We start from the raw sequence: 18,768 nt of genomic DNA, 5'->3' as shown, positions 1-18,768 counted from the left end.
CTGTAGTGAGGACCAAAGTTAGAGCCCAGTGAGGACCAAACTCAGGGCACCGTGAGAACCAGAGTCAGCATCTAGTGAGGACAAGTGTTAGGCCCTAGTGAGGATGACAGTCAGGACCTAGTGAGACCAGAGTCAGGATATTGTGAGGACCAGTCGGACTGTAGGGAGGACCAGACTTAGGGCCCATTGAGAACCACAGTCAGGCCGATTGGGTACCAGAGTCAGACCCCAGTAAGGCAAAGAGTCAGGTTGTAGAGAGGACAAGTAATGTCATAGTGAAGACCAGCGTTGGACCAGAGTGAGAACCAGTGAGGAACGGACTCTGAACTCAGTGAGGACCGATCTCAGGGTGCAGTGAGAACTAGAGTCAGCATCTTGTGAGGACAAGAGTCAGGCCCCAGTGAGGACGACAGTGAGGCCATGGTGAGCACCACAGTCAGGTCCCAGTGAGGCCAAGAGTCGGGTAGTAGAGAGGACAGAATAAAGTCGAAGGGAAGACCAGAGTCAGGCCATAGTGACAAAGACAGTCAGGCCACAGAGAGGACCATAGTCACAGCATATTGAGAAGCAGTGTCAGATAATAGAAGTGTGAGGATGCTGTGAGGACCAGAGTCATGCTGTAGTGAGAATCAGAGTGAGGCCATACTGAGGATGAGTCAGGCCCTCGTGAGGCCAAGAACCAGGCCCTGGTAGCATAAAAGTCAGTGCCTTGAGAGGATGAGATTCATGCCATAGTGGGGCAGAGTCAGGCAGAGTGAGGACCAGAATAGGGCCAGGTGAAGAATCATCTCAGGCTCCAGTGAGGACCGGAGTCAGGCCCTGGTGAGTCAAAAAGTCAGACTCAAGTGAGACAAAGAGTCAGGCACTTGATAAGGCAAAGAGTCAGGCTGAAGAAATGATCAGAGTCAGGGGCCTAGGGAGGACCAGACTCAGGGCCCAGTAGGACCAGCGTCAGGCAACGTGGATGAGTAGAGTCAGGGCCCAGTGAGGACCGGAAAGAGTCAAGCAGTAGAGAGTAAAGAATCAAGCTGTAAAGAGGACCAGAGTCAGGCAACGCATCAGGTCCTAGTGAGGCAGAGCCAGGCAGTAGAGCGGACCAGACTGAGGCCACAGTGAGAGCCAGAGTCAGGCTGTATTGAGGACAAGTGTCAGGCCACAGAGAGGACCAGGTCAGCGCTCAGCGAGGTCAGACTCAGGGAACACAGGACCAGACTCTGCATAGTGAGCTCCAGAGTCAGGCCATATTGAGAAGCATTGTCAGGGCCTGGTGAGAAGAAATATCAGGTGGTAGGAAAAGTGTGAGGATGCAGTGAGAAGCAGAGCGAGGCTGTAGTGAGGAACCAGAGCGAGGCTGTAGTCAGGATGAGAGTGAGGCCAGTTTGAGGACAAGAGGGGGGCTGAAGTGAGGACAAGGGTGACGACGTAGTGGAAGACCAGATTCAGGCTGTAGTGAGGACCTGAGTTAAGGCCCATTCGAGATCAGACTCGGCCCAATAGGACCAGAGTCAGGCTGTGGGGAAGACCGAGTCAGGGCCCAGTAAGGACCACAGTCAGTGCCTACTGAGGACCAGAGTCAGGCCCCACTGAGGCAAAGAATCAGCCTGTAGTGAGGCACAGAGTCAGGCAGTTGCGAGGACAGTGTCAAGCCATAGAGAGGACCAGGGCCTGGCCTCAGTGAGGACCAGACAGGCTGTAGAAAGGACTAGAGTCAGGGCCCAATGAGGACCAGAGTCAGGCCCAGTGAGGCAAAGCATCAGGCTGAAGTGAGGCAAAGAGTCAGGCCATAGAGAGGCCCAGAGTCAGGCCGTAGGGAGGACAAGAGTCAGTCAGTAAAGAGGACCACTGACAGGGCCCAGGGAGGCCCAGAGACAGGCCCTGGTGAGGATTTGAGTCATGCCATAATTAGAACTAGAGTCAGACCACAGAGAGGACCAGACTCATGGCCCAGTGAGAACCAGTGAGGCTCCAATGAGGACAAGAAACAGGCCCCAGTGAGGCAGAGTCAGGCCGTATTGAGGCAAAGGTTCAGGACAGAGGAAAGAGTCAGGTCATAGGACGAGAGTCAGGCCATGGTGAGGAGGAGAGTCATGTCAGGGTGAGGACGAGAGTCAGGCTAAAGTGAAGACGAGAGCAGGCTTTAGTGAGAATCAGTATCAGGGCGTATTAGGGACCACAGTCAGTTTGTAGTGAGGACCAGATTTAGTGCCCAGTAGGTCCAAAGTCAGGCCCTTATGAAACAAGAGTCAGGCCTTAGTGAGGACCAGAGGCAGGCTGTAGTGAAGACCAGCATCAAAGCCCAGTGAGGACCAGATAAAGGACCTAGGGAGGACCAGAGTCAGGCCATAGAGAGGACCAGACTCAGGGCCCAGTGTAGACCAGAGTCAGGCCCAGCGAGACAAAGTGTAAGGCCACAGTAAGGCAAACAGTAGGCCCAAGAGAGGACCAGAGTCCAGCTGTAATGAAGACCAGTGGCAGGCCATAGAGAGGACCAGAATCAAGCCATAGTGAGGACCAAACTCAGGGCACAGTGAGGACCAGAGTCAGTGCGTATTGAGGACCAGAATCAGGGCACAGTGAGGACCAGAGTCAGGGCACAGTGAAGACCAGGGCCAGTGCGTAGTGAGGACGAGAATCAGGGCACAGTGAAGACCAGGGCCAGTGCGTAGTGAGGACGAGAATCAGGGCACAGTGAGGACCAGGGCCAGTGCGTATTGAGGACCAGAATCAGGGCACAGTGTAGACCAGAGTCAGGCCCAGCGAGGCAAAGTGTAAGGCCACAGTAAGGCAAAGAGTAGGCCCAAGAGAGGACCAGAGTCCAGCTGTAATGAAGACCAGTGGCAGGCCATAGAGAGGACCAGAATCAAGCCATAGTGAGGACCAAACTCAGGGCACAGTGAGGACCAGAGTCAGTGCATAGTGAGGACCAGAATCAGGGCATAGTGATAAGCTGTGTCGGGTAACAGAGAGGAAAAGAGGGAGAATGTATTGATGCCCAAGTGAGGCTGCAGTGAGGCCAGAGTCAGGCCATAGAGAGGAGCAGGGTCAGACTGTAGTTAGGACTAGGTCAGGTCCTTTGGGGGACCAGACTCAGGGCCCATTGAGGACCAGAGTTAGGCCATAATGATGACCAGAGTCAGGGCCCAGTGAGGATCTGAGTCAGGCACCTGTGACAAAATAGTCAGGCCCAAGTGCGGGAGAGTCAGGCCACAACGTGGTCCAGAGTCAGCCGCAGTGAGGACCAGAGCCATGGCCTGGTGCAGACCAGAGTCAGGCCCAGTGAGGATAAGAGTCGGCTCAAGTGAGGACAAGGTCAGGACAAACTGAGGACCAGAGCAGAGCACAGTGAGGACCAGAGTCAGGCCATGGAGGACAGACACAGGCCATGGTGAGAATGAGAGCCAGGCCGTAGTGAGGCCCAGACTCAGACTGTAGTGAGGACCAGTCTCAGGGAGCAGTGAGAACTAGTGTCAGCATTAGTGAGGACGAGAGTCAGGCTCTAGTGAGGATGAGAGGACCATAGTCTGGTCCCAGTGAGGCAAAGGGTCAGGCCATAGAGGGCCGACTAGAGCCCTAGAGAGAGCCAGAGCCAGGCCCTCATGGGGAAGAGAGTCACCAGGGAGTGAGCACCAGAGTCCGGCCGGAGTGAGGACGAGACTCAAGTCACAGTGAAGACCAGAGTCAGCCGCAGAGAGAAGAGCAGTCAGGCTGCAGAGAGAGAGTCACGCCATAGACAGGACCAGTGTCTGGGCCCAGTGAAGAGAAGACTCGGGGCTCAGCGAGGACAAGAGTCAGGGCCTAGTGATAGATAGTAACAGGAAAAGAGAGGGCATAGTGAGGGCCAGAGTGCGGCCTTAGTGAGGGGCATGGTGAGGCCCTAGTGTGTATGAGAGTCAGGCATTAGTGAGGACGTGAGGCTGAGACTGGTGAGCCAAACAGTCAGGCCCCTTTGTGGCAAAGAGTCAGGCCACAGTGATGCAAAAAGACAGGTTGTAGTGAGGCAAAGTGTCTGACTCTTCACGACTCCATGGACTGTAGCCTGCCAGACTCCTCCATCCATGGGATTTTCCAGGCAAGAATACTGCAATGGGTTGCCATTTCCTTCTCTAGGGGATCTTCCCAACCCAGGGAAGACCAGAGCCATTATAAGAGCTATGCAATTGGATATTTGAACAATTTATCTCCAATGTGAAAATAAAAGTGAAGTTTCTCAGTTGTCTCACACTCTGTGTGACTCTACGGACTGTAGCCTACCAGGCTCGTCCATCCATGGGATTTCCCAGGCAAGAGTATTGGATTGGGTTGTTATTTGAATCTCCAGGTGATCTTCCCAACCCAGGGATCGAACCTGGTCTCCCGCATTGCAGGCAGAAGCTTTACCGTCTGAGCCACCAAGGAATCCCATATCTTCAATATAGAGGTTGTTGATGCTGTTCTGTAAACCTCTCACACTTGTCACCATCGTTGTTTAGTTAAGTAATATCTTGTGGTTTAGCTTCTGTCTTCTGTGTGTAGTAAGCTAATCACTGGTTGAAAATATGTATAAGTTTGCTTTATGCTGTTTTGTATTTCACAACAATATCCCTGTTAACATCTGTCAAAGAACTTGCTATGGAAACCGAACCATAACATACCATATTATACATGCAGATTTAACATTTTGTTTCATATCCTTTCTGGTGTATTTCAGTGTTTTGATTTTCTTTTCAATAACAGTAGAAGTTATTTGATATACTAATACTACACTGTCATACATAGGGAATTTCTTTCAGCCTTTAAAACTAAACTATTTTTGCTGTATGATTTTAGAAAATAGAGTATATGGGAAAAGACAGCTAAAGCAAATTATGCTTTAGAACACACGTTCCCATACCTAGAAATTAGAAAACTTTAAATACTGAAAATTAATAGTTATTTAGAAAACATTTGAATTATTAAGAAGATTATATTATTCAAAAAGGGATTATGATGTTGTTTAAGAGATAAAATGATATTTAACCTTCATAAGTAAAATAAAAGTATTGTATCTAAAATACTTTATGGTAATATAGGAATCAGGTATTGATTCCTTTGACATTTTATTGGAGTATAGATGCTTTAACATGTTGTGTTAGTTTTTGCTGAATAGCAAAGTGAATCAATTCTACCTATACACATATCTACTCCTTTTCAGATTTCCTTCCCATTTAGGTCACCACAGAGCACTGAGTGCAGTTCTCTGTGCTATACAGCAAGCTCTTGTTAGTTACCTATTTTATATATTGTTATTGTTGTTTAGTCCTTAAGTCATGTCTGACTCTATTGCAGCCCCATGGACTGTAGCCCATCAGGCTCCTCTGTTCATGGGATTTCCAGCAAGAATATTGGAGTTGGTTGCTATTTCCTTCTCCAGGGCATCTTCTCAACCTCAGGGATCGAACCCATGTCTCTTGAGTTGGCAGGTGAATTCTCTACCACTGAGCCACCAGGAAAGCCCATTTTATATATAGTAGTATATATTAATAAATGTCAATTCCAATCTCTCGATTCACTTTAAAATAAAATAAAATACAGGTAGAACAGAGGAAATAAAGTAGACTTATAAAACAATCATTTAAAGTTATTTAACTGGGTACGTTGAGTTGTTTCACTCAAGATATTTACTGATTACTGAGTTGATTTCTTAGTGGATTAGTGTTAACATTGCACTTTGCAGCATAGGTCAAAACTATGGCCTTTCAGGCTATTTGAACCAGTTTTAGGTCTTTGTGGAGGACAGGAAACTGAAGATGGGGAGATGGTCTGAATTGAATTACCTATCTGGTGTATCACAAAGCATTCCACATTGACATTTATTGTATCATTGAGCAGTACATTTGTAATCAATAACATTGCAATTTTGCTTCAAAAATAATAAAACAACTGTTTAAATGCTAACTCCCATTTTAAGAAAAAGAAAGTATATCCTATTAGATTTTAGCTAAATTCTACTTTAAACTGCTTGTGCCTTCGTTTATTATTCCTCAGTTGTTTCATATCTATGTTCGTTAAGTACTCAGTTCCTAATCTCCAGATCAGAAACTTGTCTTCTGTGCATTCCTCTGATACACAGTAGGCCTTGCTTTTGACACTGTATTAAAAATCTCCCTGTAACCATCGTGTGGAAGGCAGAATCTGGATGGCCCTCTAATTCCCTCCTGTTGATGCACAAGACCTGCACAACCTGGAGAATGGAGAAGACCTATGAATGTAAGGGTTATTATTCCCTTGTGTGGAGGTATGTTTTCCTACTGGCTTTCAAGAAGCTGCCATATTGTGACAGGGCCAAGGTAATTAGGATCTGAGGGTTGTCTCTAGAATCTGAGATCAGTCCCTGGGGACTTCAGTCCTAAAACGGCAAGAGACCGAGTTCCGCCAACAACTTGAATGAGCTTGGAAGTGGACTTTGAGCCCCAGATGGGAATGCAGCCTAGGCCAAAATCTTGGTTACATCCATGTTAAACCCCAGCAGAGAACCCATCTCCACTGGGCCTGGACTTCCGACCTACAGATACTGTGCGACAGTAAGTGGATGTTGTCTTAAGTCTCCAAGTTTGTGGTAATTTGTTTATAGCAATAGAAAACTAACACAATCTGAGTTCCTTTTCTATGCTCTTTTCACTTATTTTCTGCCATAGATTAGCTAGTAGCCAGTGGGCCCTACATGATTAATCTCAAAATGGGCAATTAAGATAATGAATGTAATGGAAACTTGGCTAATCAAAGCTGGTTTACCTTGTGTTAATGGAGAAGGAAATGGCAACTCACTCCAGTACTCTTGCCTGGAGAATCCCATGGACAGAGGAGGCTGGCAGGCTACAGTCCATGGGGCTGCAAGAGTTGGACATGACTTAGCAACTAAACCACCACTGCCAAGGCAACATTCTGTAAGTGCTGCTTGCCTGAGCCACTTCTATATTTATACTTGTGTTTTCTGAATTCAGATATAATGTTCTTTAAAATCCCTTGTTGTTGTTCATACTGTTAATGCTGTTTATGGGGTTCTCAAGGCAAGAATATTGAAGTGGTTTGCCATTCCCTTCTCTGGACCACATTTTGTCAGAATTCTCCACCATGACCCATCCGTCTTGGGTGGCCCTACATGGCATGGCTCATAGTTTCACTGAGTTAGACAGGCTGTGGTCCATGTGATCAGTTCTGTGATTGTGGTTTTCATTCTGAATGCCCTCTAATGGATAAGGATAAGTGGTCTATGGAAGTTTCCTGATGGGAGAGACTGACTGAGGGGAAAACTGGATCTTATTCTGATGGGTGAGGCCATGCTCAGTAAATCTTTAATCCAATTTTCTGTTTTGGGGCAGGGCTATGTTCTCTCCCTGTTGTTTGACCTGAGACCAAACTATGGTGGAGGTAATGAAGATAATGGTGATCTCCTTCAAAAGGTCCGGTGCACGCACTGCCACACTCCCAACCCATGCCTCCTCTGGGAACTCCTGGACACTCACAGGCAAGTCTGAGTCAGTCTCTTGTAGAGTCACTGCTTCTTTCTCCTGGGTCCTGGTGCACACAAGGTTTTGTTTGTGCCCTCCAAGAGTCTGTTTCCCCAGTTCTGTATAAGAATATTTCATTCAAAGATGGGCACAATAAAGGACAGAAAAGATATGGACCTAACAGAAGCAGACAATATTAAGAAGAGGTGGCAAGAATACACAGAAGAACTATACAAAAAATATCTTCATGACCCAGATAACCATGATGGTGTGACCACTCACCTAGAGCCAGACATCCTGGAGTCCAAAGTCAAGTGGGCCTTAGGGAGCATCACTATGGACAAAGCTGGTGGAGGTGATGGAATTCCAGTTGAGCTATTACAAATTCTAAAAGATGATGCTGTTAAAGTGTTCCACTCAATATGCCAGCAAATTTGGAAAACTCAGCAGTGGCCACAGGACTGGAAAAGGTCAGTTTTCATTCCAATCCCAACGAAAGGCAATGCCAAAGAATGTTCAGTTTACCACACAATTGCACTCATCTCACACACTAGCAAAGTAATGCTCAAAATTTTCCAAGCCAGGCTTCAAGAGTACATGAACTGTGAACTTCCAGATGTTCAAGCTGGATTTAGAAAAGGGAGAGGAAGTAGAGATCAAATTGCCAACATCTGTTGGATCATCAAAAAAGCAAGCGAGTTCCACAAAAACATCTACTTCCACTTTATTGAGTACACCAAAGCCTTTGACTGTGTGGATCACACAAACTGTGGAAAATTCTTCAAGAGATGGGAATAGTAGATTACCTTACCTCCCTCCTGAGAAACCTGTATGCAGGTCAAGAAGCAACAGTTAGAACCACACATGGAAAAACAGACTGGTTCAAAATTGGGAAAGTATGACAAGGCTGTGTATTTTCACCCTGCTTATTTAACTTCTTTGCAGAGTACATCATTCAAAACGCCAGGCTGGATGAATCACAAGCTGAAATCAAGATTGCCAGGAGAAATACCAACAACCTCAGATACGCAGATGACACTACCCTAAAGGCAGAAAGCAAAGAGAAACTAAAAAGCCTCTTGATGAAAGTGAAAGAGAAAAGTGAAAAAGCTGGCTTAAAACTCAACATTCAAAAAGTCAAGATTGTGGCATCTTGTTCCTTTACTTCATGGCAAATAGATGGGTAAAAGTGGAAACAGTGATTTCTTGGGCTCTAAAATCACTATGGACAGTAACTGCAGCCATGAAATTAAGAGATGCTTGCTCCTTGGAAGAAAAGCTTTGACTAACCTAGACAGTGTATTAAACAGCAGAGACATCACTTTACTGACAAAGATCCTATGGTTTTTCCAGTAGTCATGTGTGGATGTGAGAGATGGACCAAAAAGAAGTCTGATGCTTTAAAACTGTCATGCTGGAGAAGACTCTTGAGAGGAGTCGTTTGGACAGCAAGGAGATCAAACCAGTTAATAATAAAGGAAATCAACCCTGAATATTTATTGGAAGGACTGTTGCTGAAGCTGAATCTCCAATACTTTGAATACCTTATGTGAAGAACCAACTCATTTTAATGAGTCTTTTATACCCTGAGGCTGGGAAAGATTGCAAGCAGGAGGAGAAGAGGGTGATAGAGGATGAGATGGTTCATGGCATCTTTGACTCAGCGGACATGAGTTTGAGCAAATTCCAGGAAACAGTGAAGGACAGGAAAGCCTGGCATGATGCAGTCCGTGGGGTCACAAAGAATCAGACATGCCTTAGTGACAGAACCAGAAAATTTCAAAGCCCATGAGAGACATCTTAAAGAAAGAGGGGAAAGGAAAACATTTTACTCATCTGTTCCCTTTAATTTATGGAGAAAAGTTTGCAAATGATGGCCATATACCAGGCACTGGGTCTGATGCTGGGCCTGAAACAGGGCAAGTCATGTCTCTCCAATGAGCTGAGTAAGCCAACTATTCAATACTTGGGCCAATATATGTCTAGAAGGCTACTGAGAATGAGTAAGAAAGATGTGTAGCTTGGGAGATGAAACTTGAACTATACCTGAAAAAATGGATGGACTAGGGAGCAGAAAAAGACAGGTAGGTGGGACATCTGCAAAATCAGGAAAAGATGAAAGGACAAAGCCACAACCATGCTGGGAGCAGAGGGCAGGTGGCTTCTCAGGGACAGTGCTTGTGCACCATGATGGGACTAGTGGGCTTCTCCGGAGGCCATAGAGAGTAATAAAAGGAACTTAGGCAGAAAACTGAAAGATGGCTGCAGAGCTCCTACCAAGACCACTAGAGACTGATCACACGAAGCTGAGTTTATTCAACTTTCTGAGCAAAAGTGAGCGTCACCTCCAGGAAATCTTGCTATCATCTCAAAGGGAGAGTGAGGGCAGGGTGCTGAAAGGTTTCAGATGGTTCTGGGGCAGGTTTGGGCAGCGAGGACCCGCCAGAATTTGTAAACCAAGGGAATTGCTGGCACAGGCTCATTTTTGGAATCCTTGAGTCTTTGTGGAATGCCTGAACTAAGGGCTTATCTTGAATATACAGACCTGAAATAGCTCGTGTTAAGCCAGTTTGAGCTTGAGGTAGTTTTTCATGTCATGTCATAGTTTGAGACAGTTTATCAGTTTTGAGGTTCACACTGTTAGTTTTATGAATTGTGGTTTCTGTTTCATTTCTCATTATTTTGCATTTTAAAAAGATCATCAAGAAGTAGTATGAGGAAAGGATCACATAGAGATAGATAAGAGGCAAGGAGACTTTGAGATTGTAGAGTAACACGTGACACCTTAAGGACAAGGTGGGACCATGGAGCAGTGAGCAGGTGACGGGTGATAATTTGGGGGAGAGGAATAGGACAGGATGAGAGAGAGGGAGAATTTGGGAGTGATACCCGCCTGCCAGCTTCGATGGATGGGGAGGGAAAGAAAAACTTGGAAAAATATAAATAAGTTCAAGGTGGAATTGTTACCTGTGGACATCTGGGTGCTGCTCGGAGGACACTCACTTATTTTCCAACAATCATTTCTTGAGAACTCTCATGTGCCTGGTTCACTTCTAGTTACTGGGATAGATTAGTGCTTTTTCTCCTGCAAAACAACCAGATCTCTGTCCATGTGTAGCTTATACTTGACTAAGAGGAGATAAACAATAAACAGAACCAGTGAATTATCTGGTGTGTTATAAGGTGACGAATGTTGTAAGGAAGAGAGTAAGGAAGGCAAAGGAATTTGGGTGTGGTAGGGAAAGACCCAGAGAAGGCAATGGCACCCCACTCCAGTACTCTTGCCTGGAAAATCTCATGGGCGGAGGAGCCTGGTGGGCTGCAGTCCATGGGGTTGCGAAGAGTCGGACATGACTGAGCGACTTCTTTCACTTTTCAGTTTCATGCATTGGAGAAGGAAATGGCAACCCACTCCAGTGTTCTTGCCTGGAGAATCCTAGGGACAGGGGAGCCTGGTGGGCTTCTGTCTATGGGGTCGCACAGAGTCGGACACGACTGAAGCAACTTAGCAACTTAGCAGTAGCAGGGAAAGACCTGGGTGGTAATTTTAAATGGGTACTAAGGGTGGGCCTCACTGGGAGGGAGACCTTTCTGAGAAAAGACTTGATAGAACTTAGGAGCACTCCACGAAGTGCTGGCAGGCAAAATATAGGATACCCAGTCACGGTTGAATTTCAGATAAGTAGGGAGTAATTTTTTCATGTCAGTATGTCCCATGCAATATTTGGGACATAGTCAAATAAATTATTTGTTTATCTGAAATGAAAATTTAACTGGGCATCTTTATTTGCTAAGTCAGGCAGCATGATTCCAGGCAGAGAGAATATTCCATGCAAAGCCTCTAAGAAAGGAGTGTGCCAAGGAAAATCAAAGGCCTGTGTGGCCGGTTCCATGTGGGTGGGGATGGGGTGGGTACGTGGGCTGAAACAGCCACTATGGGCTCATGGCTTTAAAAGGGATAAAATGGGCAGGGCTGAAAGCAGAGGGGTCAGAACTGCCCTGCTTGTTAACAGAATCACTCTGGCTCTTGGGTGAGACTAAACTGTAGGGGAGACAGGGAGGAAGCAGGATAACCCCTGGGTGACCTCTGGAAAGGGACTGTGTGTGCAGAAAGGTGGGTGGTCAAGATTCCTTAGCTTTTCTGTACTTCAGAAGAATATTTTAAATTTAAGAAAAAAGAAATGAAGAGACTAGGTTTGTTTGCGATTTCATGGGCATTTGTCTTGCTGTCTCAAAATAAATAAATAAATAGACACAGACCAAAATCTCCTCTCCAGGAGTCTGCAAACACATTTTATGAAGAGCTAGATGGTAAATCTCTTTTAGGCTTTACAGGCCAAGTTGCAAAATTGAAGGTATTAAGTATATATCTACATGACAAGAGAGAAACAAATTTCCATAAGATTTCATAAACAAAAACTAAGCATGATATTTTACAATACAGGAACACTAATGGAAAAAATGGTAGTATTTGGGGGATGACATTTTGCTTATTTGGGGTTAAAAGTTACTGTTTCCTGTCATCAAAATTGATTGCAAGTGTTCATCTATTACTGCCAACCTGTAATAACATTTCACATATTTTACCTTTGAAAAAATTTTTTTCACGCAGGTGAATACTAGCAAATACTGACCCTAAAGATATGGTATTAATTGAGTGTATTTACCATTTGGGAGACTTTTATACAATTCTGCTAGATTCTCCTCTTGGTATCTGCCTTTTAGCATGTCATTACAATGCAGATTATCAGTTCCATCCAAAAGTTAGGTGGAAGCCCATTAATTTCTCAGGTAAATGGATTTTGCAATAAGGACATTTCCTTTGCACTTTCATTGCAGTCCAGAAAAATATTGTTACAACTGTAGTTTCAGTTCAGAATGTATACTCACACAAATTTGTATGGGAATAGAGTTTGCACCTCTTTTTCTTTTTTTGGTTTTTAAAATTTATCTATCTTTAATTGAAGGATAATTGCTTTACAGAATTTTGTTGGTTTCTGCCAAACATCAACATGAATCAGCCATAGGTATACATATGTCCCTTCCCTCTTGAACCTCCCTCCTACATCCCTCCCCATCCCACCCCTCTAGGTTTACAGAGCCCCTGTTTGAGTTCTCTGAGTCATACAGCAAATTCGCATTGGCTATTTATGTTACATATGGTAATGTAAGTTTCTATGTTACTCTCTCTATACATCTCACCCTCTCCTTCCTCCCCCTGCAACCTTGACTGTGTCCATAATTTTTGATAGCACAGAAGGTACATAAAGCAACTTGCTTTTACTTGTGATTTAAACATTAGCTGTTGTCTAATTTGCTTTACTACAGTATAAATTTTACACACAAACTCTATATTTCCTTAGAGTTTTAGGTTGATTTCACTAAGAAACATTATCAAATTTGTAACCAGAGCTAACTTTCAAATTCAACCCATGGTTGATAATAGTGATTATCTTAGAAAAAAATTCAATTCAGCCTTGAGCTCAAAAAAAAAAAAAAAAAAAAAAGAAATTAACACTTTATAATTGCTAACCTATTGAATTGCTATGTGGTTGAGAAAATTAAGATACTCAGTTTTTTTTCTGACAAAAACTCACGAAAGTAATAAACGTTAATCCAAATGAGGGTCACTGCTGACTCTGCTGGTTCAATAACACATGATAGATTTCAATGTTTTTTGCAAAGTCCCTGCTATTGAATAACAAAATGACTAACCATTCACATTAAAGGGTTTGTATTTTCAGAAGTTTTGCAAATTTGTCCAACTAAGCCTTTTTTTGTTCCACAAATGTTTTTTACCATCATTTACTGTAAAGTAGCTTAACAATTTGCATTCAGGTTGTACTGAATTTGTGTTTTCTGAACCTCTTTGAAAATGTCCTTGCTCCACACACACACTAGTTACAGTGTAACTCAGGTGCTTCAAACTCAGTATTGGTTTCTCAAATAAGCAACACCTATCAAGCAACCCCATTAGGTTTATCAAAGGCCAAAGAATATCACTTGAAAACATTTGCCCTATTTTAATTAGCTGTTTATGTTGCTCACAATGTCCTCAGCTCTTCAAGAAAGTTATAGTTGAATGACCAATATTCTTAAACTAGTTTATTTTCAGGTACTGCAGTAAATCAATCTAATTAACTCACCATTAGTAAATGACTCTTCTTGTTTGTCCAACACTTGGAGACTTACTTTAGTTGCAGCCTCATTTTTATTTTTGTGAAGAAACTGTGCTCTGATGAGCTATTTCATTTTAAAATATATAAGTTTTTCTGACTTGTCTTCCTGTAACTTGGGAATGCTGTGGTGAGTGCTTAGTCTCATAAGGTCAACACTTTATTCTTTTTAGCCCAGTTGCTGTTGTATAATAAACACAATGCTTTGCCATCTAATTGGATAACAAAATAATTGACACTTCAGTGTGTTTTAAAAATAAAACATGAAGTCCACGCTTCTTTCTTTCTTTTAATGTGATGGGTATGTACCAATTATAAAAGCAAATATAATGTCACAGTACATGGCACTGGGACAAATGTCTAGTTGCAACTGAGTTGGTTACATTTTGAGTGCACCAGGCAGCTTTCCAAAGTGGGTAACTGAGACATGCTGGCTCTGTCTCAATTACCCAACTCTGTGTATTTTTCAGTTCTAAAATTTTCCTCCTTTAGTTCTTCTTTATCCTCTATTTCTTTGCTGGAGATTTTCCTTTTTTAAAAATTGTATGTTGATCATGTTGATGACTGGTCCTTGAAATATTTTCAGGATGACTCCTTTAATATCCTTGTCAGATAATATCCTGTCATCTTGGTGTTGGCATCTATTGTCTTTTCTAATTCAGGTTGAGATTTTCCCATTTTTTGGAAAGAGGAGTGATTTTCAACTGAAACCTGGACATTCTGGGTATTATGTTATGAGACTGAGTCTTTTTAAAAAAATTTATTTATTTAGTAATTTTTGGCTACTCTGGGTTTTCATTGCTGCTCAGGAGTTTTCTCTAGTTGCAGCGAGCAGGGGTTACTTTCTAGAGCACATGGGCTCAGCAGTTTCAGTTCTCAGGCTCTAGAGTGTGGGCTCAGTAGTTCCGGTGCTTGGGCTTCATTGCTGTGCAGTATGTGAGATCTTCCTGAATCGAACCAGCATCCCCTGCATGCAAGGAAGACTCTTAACCACTGGACCACCAGGGAAGACTGAGACTGTCTTTTTACATCTTGCATTTTAATTGGCCTCCTGACACCACTCCAGTAGTGCCACCTCCTTCAGTCAGTTCAGTCGCTCAGTTGTGTCCGACTCTTTGCGACCCCATGAATCGCAGCACGCCAGGCCTCCCTGTCCATCACCAACTCCTGGAGTTCACTCAGACTCATGTCCATTGAGTTGGTGATGCCATCCAGCCATCTCATCCTCTGTCGTCCCCTTCTCCTCCTGCCCCTAATCCCTCCCAGCATCAGAGTCTTTTCCAATGAGTCAACTCTCCACGTGAGGTGGCCAAAGTACTGGAGTTTCAGCTTTAGCATCATACCTTCCAATGAACACCCAGGACTGATCTCCTTTAGAATGGACTGGTTGGATATCCTTGCAGTCCAAGGGACTCTCAAGAGTCTTCTCCAACACCACAGTTTAAAAGCATCAATTCTTTGGTGCTCAGCCTCTTCACAGTCCAACTCTCACATCCATACATGACCACTGGAAAAACCATAGCCTTGACTAGGTGGACCTTTGTTGGCAAAGTAATGTCTGCTTTTGAACATGCTATTTAGGTTGGTCATAACTTTCCTTTCTAGGAGTAAGCATCTTTTAATTTCATGGCTGCAATCACCATTTTCAGTGATTTTGGAGCCCCCCAAAATAAAGTCTGACACTGTTTCCACTGTTTCCCCATTTATTTCCCACGAAGTGATGAGACTGGATGCCATGATCTTCGTTTTCTGAATGTTGAACTTTAAGCCAACTTTTTCATTCTCCTCTTTCACTTTCATCAAGAGGCTTTTTAGTTCCTCTTCACTTTTTGCCATAAGAGTGGTGTCATCTGCATATCTGAGGTTGAAATTTCTCCCGGCAATCTTGATTCCAGCTTGTGCTTCTTCCAGCCCAGCAATTCTCATGATGTACTCTGCATAGAAGTTAAATAAGCAGGGTGACATTATATAGCCTTGACGTACTCCTTTTCCTATTTGGAACCAGTCTGTTGTTCCATGTCCAATTCTAACTGTTGCTTCCTGACCTGCATATAGGTTTCTCAAGAAGCAGGTCAGGTGGTCTGGTATTCCCATCTCTTTCAGAATTTTCCACAGTTTATTGTGATCCACACAGTTAAAGGCTTTGTAATAGTCAATAAAGCAGAAATAGATATTTTTCTGGAACTCTCTTGCTTTTTCCATGATCCAGTGGATGTTGGCAATTTGATCTCTGGTTCCTCTGCCTTTTCTAAAACCAGCTTGAACATCAGGGAGTTCACGGTTCATGTATTGCTGAAGCCTGGCTTGGAGAATTTTGAGCATTACTAGCGTGTGAGATGAGTGCAATTGTGTGGTAGTTTGAGCATTCTTTGGCATTGCCTTTCTTTGTGATTGGAATGAAAACTGACCTTTTCCAGTCCTGTGGCCACTGCTGAGTTTTCCAAATTTGCTGGCATATTGAGTGCAGCACTTTCACAGCATCATCTGCCAGGATTTGAAATAGCTCCACTGGAATTACATCACCTCCACTAGCTTTGTTCGTAGTGATGCTTTCTAAGGCCCACTTGACTTCACATTCCAGGATGTCTGGCTCTAAGTGAGTGATCACACCATCATGATTATCTTGGTTGTGAAGATCTTTTTTGTACAGTTCTTCTGTGTATTCTTGCCACTTCTTAATATCTTCTGCTTCTGTTAGCTCCATACCATTTCTGTCCTTTATCAAGCCCATCTTTGCATGAAAATTTCCCTTGGTATCTCTAGTTTTCTTGAACAGATCTCTAGTCTTTCCTATTCTGTTTTTTTTCCTCTATTTCTTTGCACTGATCGCTGAGGAAGGCTTTCTTACCTCTCCTTGCTATTCTTTGGAACTCTGCATTCAGATGGGTATATCTTTCCTTTTCTCCTTTGCTTTTCACTTCTCTTCTTTTCACAGCTATTTGTAAGGCCTCTCCAGGCAGCCATTTTGCTTAGTGCTAGGTGATGAGGCAGGATGTGTGAAGTCTATGTTCCCACTGTCTTCCTGCCAATGTCAAGACCCAAATAAAATTCACGTTCACTGTTATTTTTTAATTTTGGAAAATTGATTCATGGGTATAGGAAATTATATAATTTCCAAGAGTAATAGGCTAGTTGTACTGGAGTTATTCCAGGCTTTCACAGTGGATTTATCAGAAGTCTTTCCAAGCTTTGTGGAAATTTCAGAGAACTAATTGTGCTGCAAGGAACCACAGTGGACCCACTGTAAACAGGCTGGGCACACTGACTTTGGGATGAGTCATAATCATCTTTCTGAAGCAAAGGACCTTTTCTAAAGCAACAGGAGAGAGAAACAAGAACTGACATTTTCATTCTTTCAAGAGACATGAAAGTTAGGACTTCAATATGGTAGAAATTTGTTAGAAGGACATAAACTTGGACCTAGATGCAAGTATATCCAACTTCATAAAACAAAACAAAAAAAACTTGCAATGTAAACCAAAACATACAAAGTACTTAACAGTGTTCCTACCAGTGCTAGTCTTTGTAGGAAGGCATATCTGTCTTTCACTATTCTCCAACTGTGTTGTAAGGTGCATGGATATTTTTAAAATGAGAAAGATACAATAATCTGTACATTTTAAATCCACACACAGTGTGTAGTTTGTGTGAAGAAATGCTCAGGTCTCACAGAAAGTGAGAGAGAAGAGATGATGAGGCCTGACCTGAGGTATACTGGTCCCATTGGTAACAGACAGGCCTGGGTAGCAGACAGTGCATTACACTCCTCCACATCATTGCACTATTTAAAAGTCTTTTATTTTTAAATTTAAATGCTGTATGTTCATTTTTTACATTTACACAATAGAACTGAGTAAAGTTGGGGAGCCCAGCCTGGGACTCTGTGAGGACCTAGAGGAGTGAGATGGGAGAGGAGAGGGAAGTTCAAGAGGGAGGGGATATATATTATGACTGATTCACATTGTTGTATGGCAGAAACCAGTGTAACATTGTGTATCAATTATCTTCCAACTAAAGAAAAGTGTGTAAAGTAGTAAAGTTTTGCTTCTCATGCACACAATCCATTGTCCCCCTTTTTACCCATGGAATAGTCTAAAATAGGACTTCCTTTGTGGCTCACCTGGTAAAGAATCTGCTGGCAACGTGGGAGACCTGGGTTCGATCCCTGGGTTGGGAAGATCCCCTGGAGAAGGGAAAGGCTACCACTCCAGTATTCTGGCCTGGAGAATTCCATGGACTGTATAGTCCAGGGGATTTCAAAGAGTCAGGCGTGACTGAGTGACTTTCACTCACTTTAGTCTAAAATAAACATTTTAAAATCTTTTAGCAGGATAGCCATTTTTAGCAAATAAAAATTTAAGTTGACCACTCAACATGTAAAAGATAAACTGGGGAGATCTAACGACCCCTCCAGGCTCCCCATGTAGTGCTAGTGGTAAAAGAATCTGCCTGGCAATGCAGGAAACAAGAGATGTGGGTTTGATCCCTGGGGGAAGATCCTCTAGAGGAAGGCATGGTAACCCACTCCAGTATTCTTGCCTGAAGGATCCCCATGGACAGAGGCACCTGGCAGGCTACGATCCATGGGTCGCAAAGAGTTGGATACAACTGAAGTGATTTAGCACACACAGTGACCCCTCCACTCCTTCTGGATAGTGTCAGAAAGACCTTGGGGAACATTCATCCAATTAGTATGAATTAATTACAGGCTCTGTGCTATGTGATAGAGATACACAGAGAACATTGTGTACAGTACCTTCTAGCAGAGAGACATAAATAAACAGCTACATGCATATATTTCAGCTGGTGAAAACACTTAGGGCAAAAATAAACCTGGGTGAATGAGACAGGGTGAGATGATCTGGGCAGTGGCAGCACACGGGGAGCTTCTTCAGGGAGGGCCTCTCTTACAGTGATGTTTGAGCAAAGACTGAGAGGGTTGGGGCAGCAATTCCACGGACATCTGGGGAGAAATGTCTCAGGTGGAAAACACAAGTGCAGAAGCTCTGGTGAGAAGGTTCTCTGCATTTAAGGGACAGCAAAAGGACAGGCCCGATGAAGGTGAATTCTGAGAGGAAGCCCAGGCACATGGTGGTGGGCAGGAAGGCCACGTGAGGGCTTTGGCC

The sequence above is a fragment of the Capricornis sumatraensis genome, chromosome 11 (assembly GCF_032405125.1).
Source record: "Capricornis sumatraensis isolate serow.1 chromosome 11, serow.2, whole genome shotgun sequence".
Classification (NCBI taxonomy): Eukaryota; Metazoa; Chordata; class Mammalia; order Artiodactyla; family Bovidae; genus Capricornis; species Capricornis sumatraensis.
The sequence above is the reverse complement of the archived record's forward strand: the minus strand, read 5'-3'. Positions refer to the sequence as shown.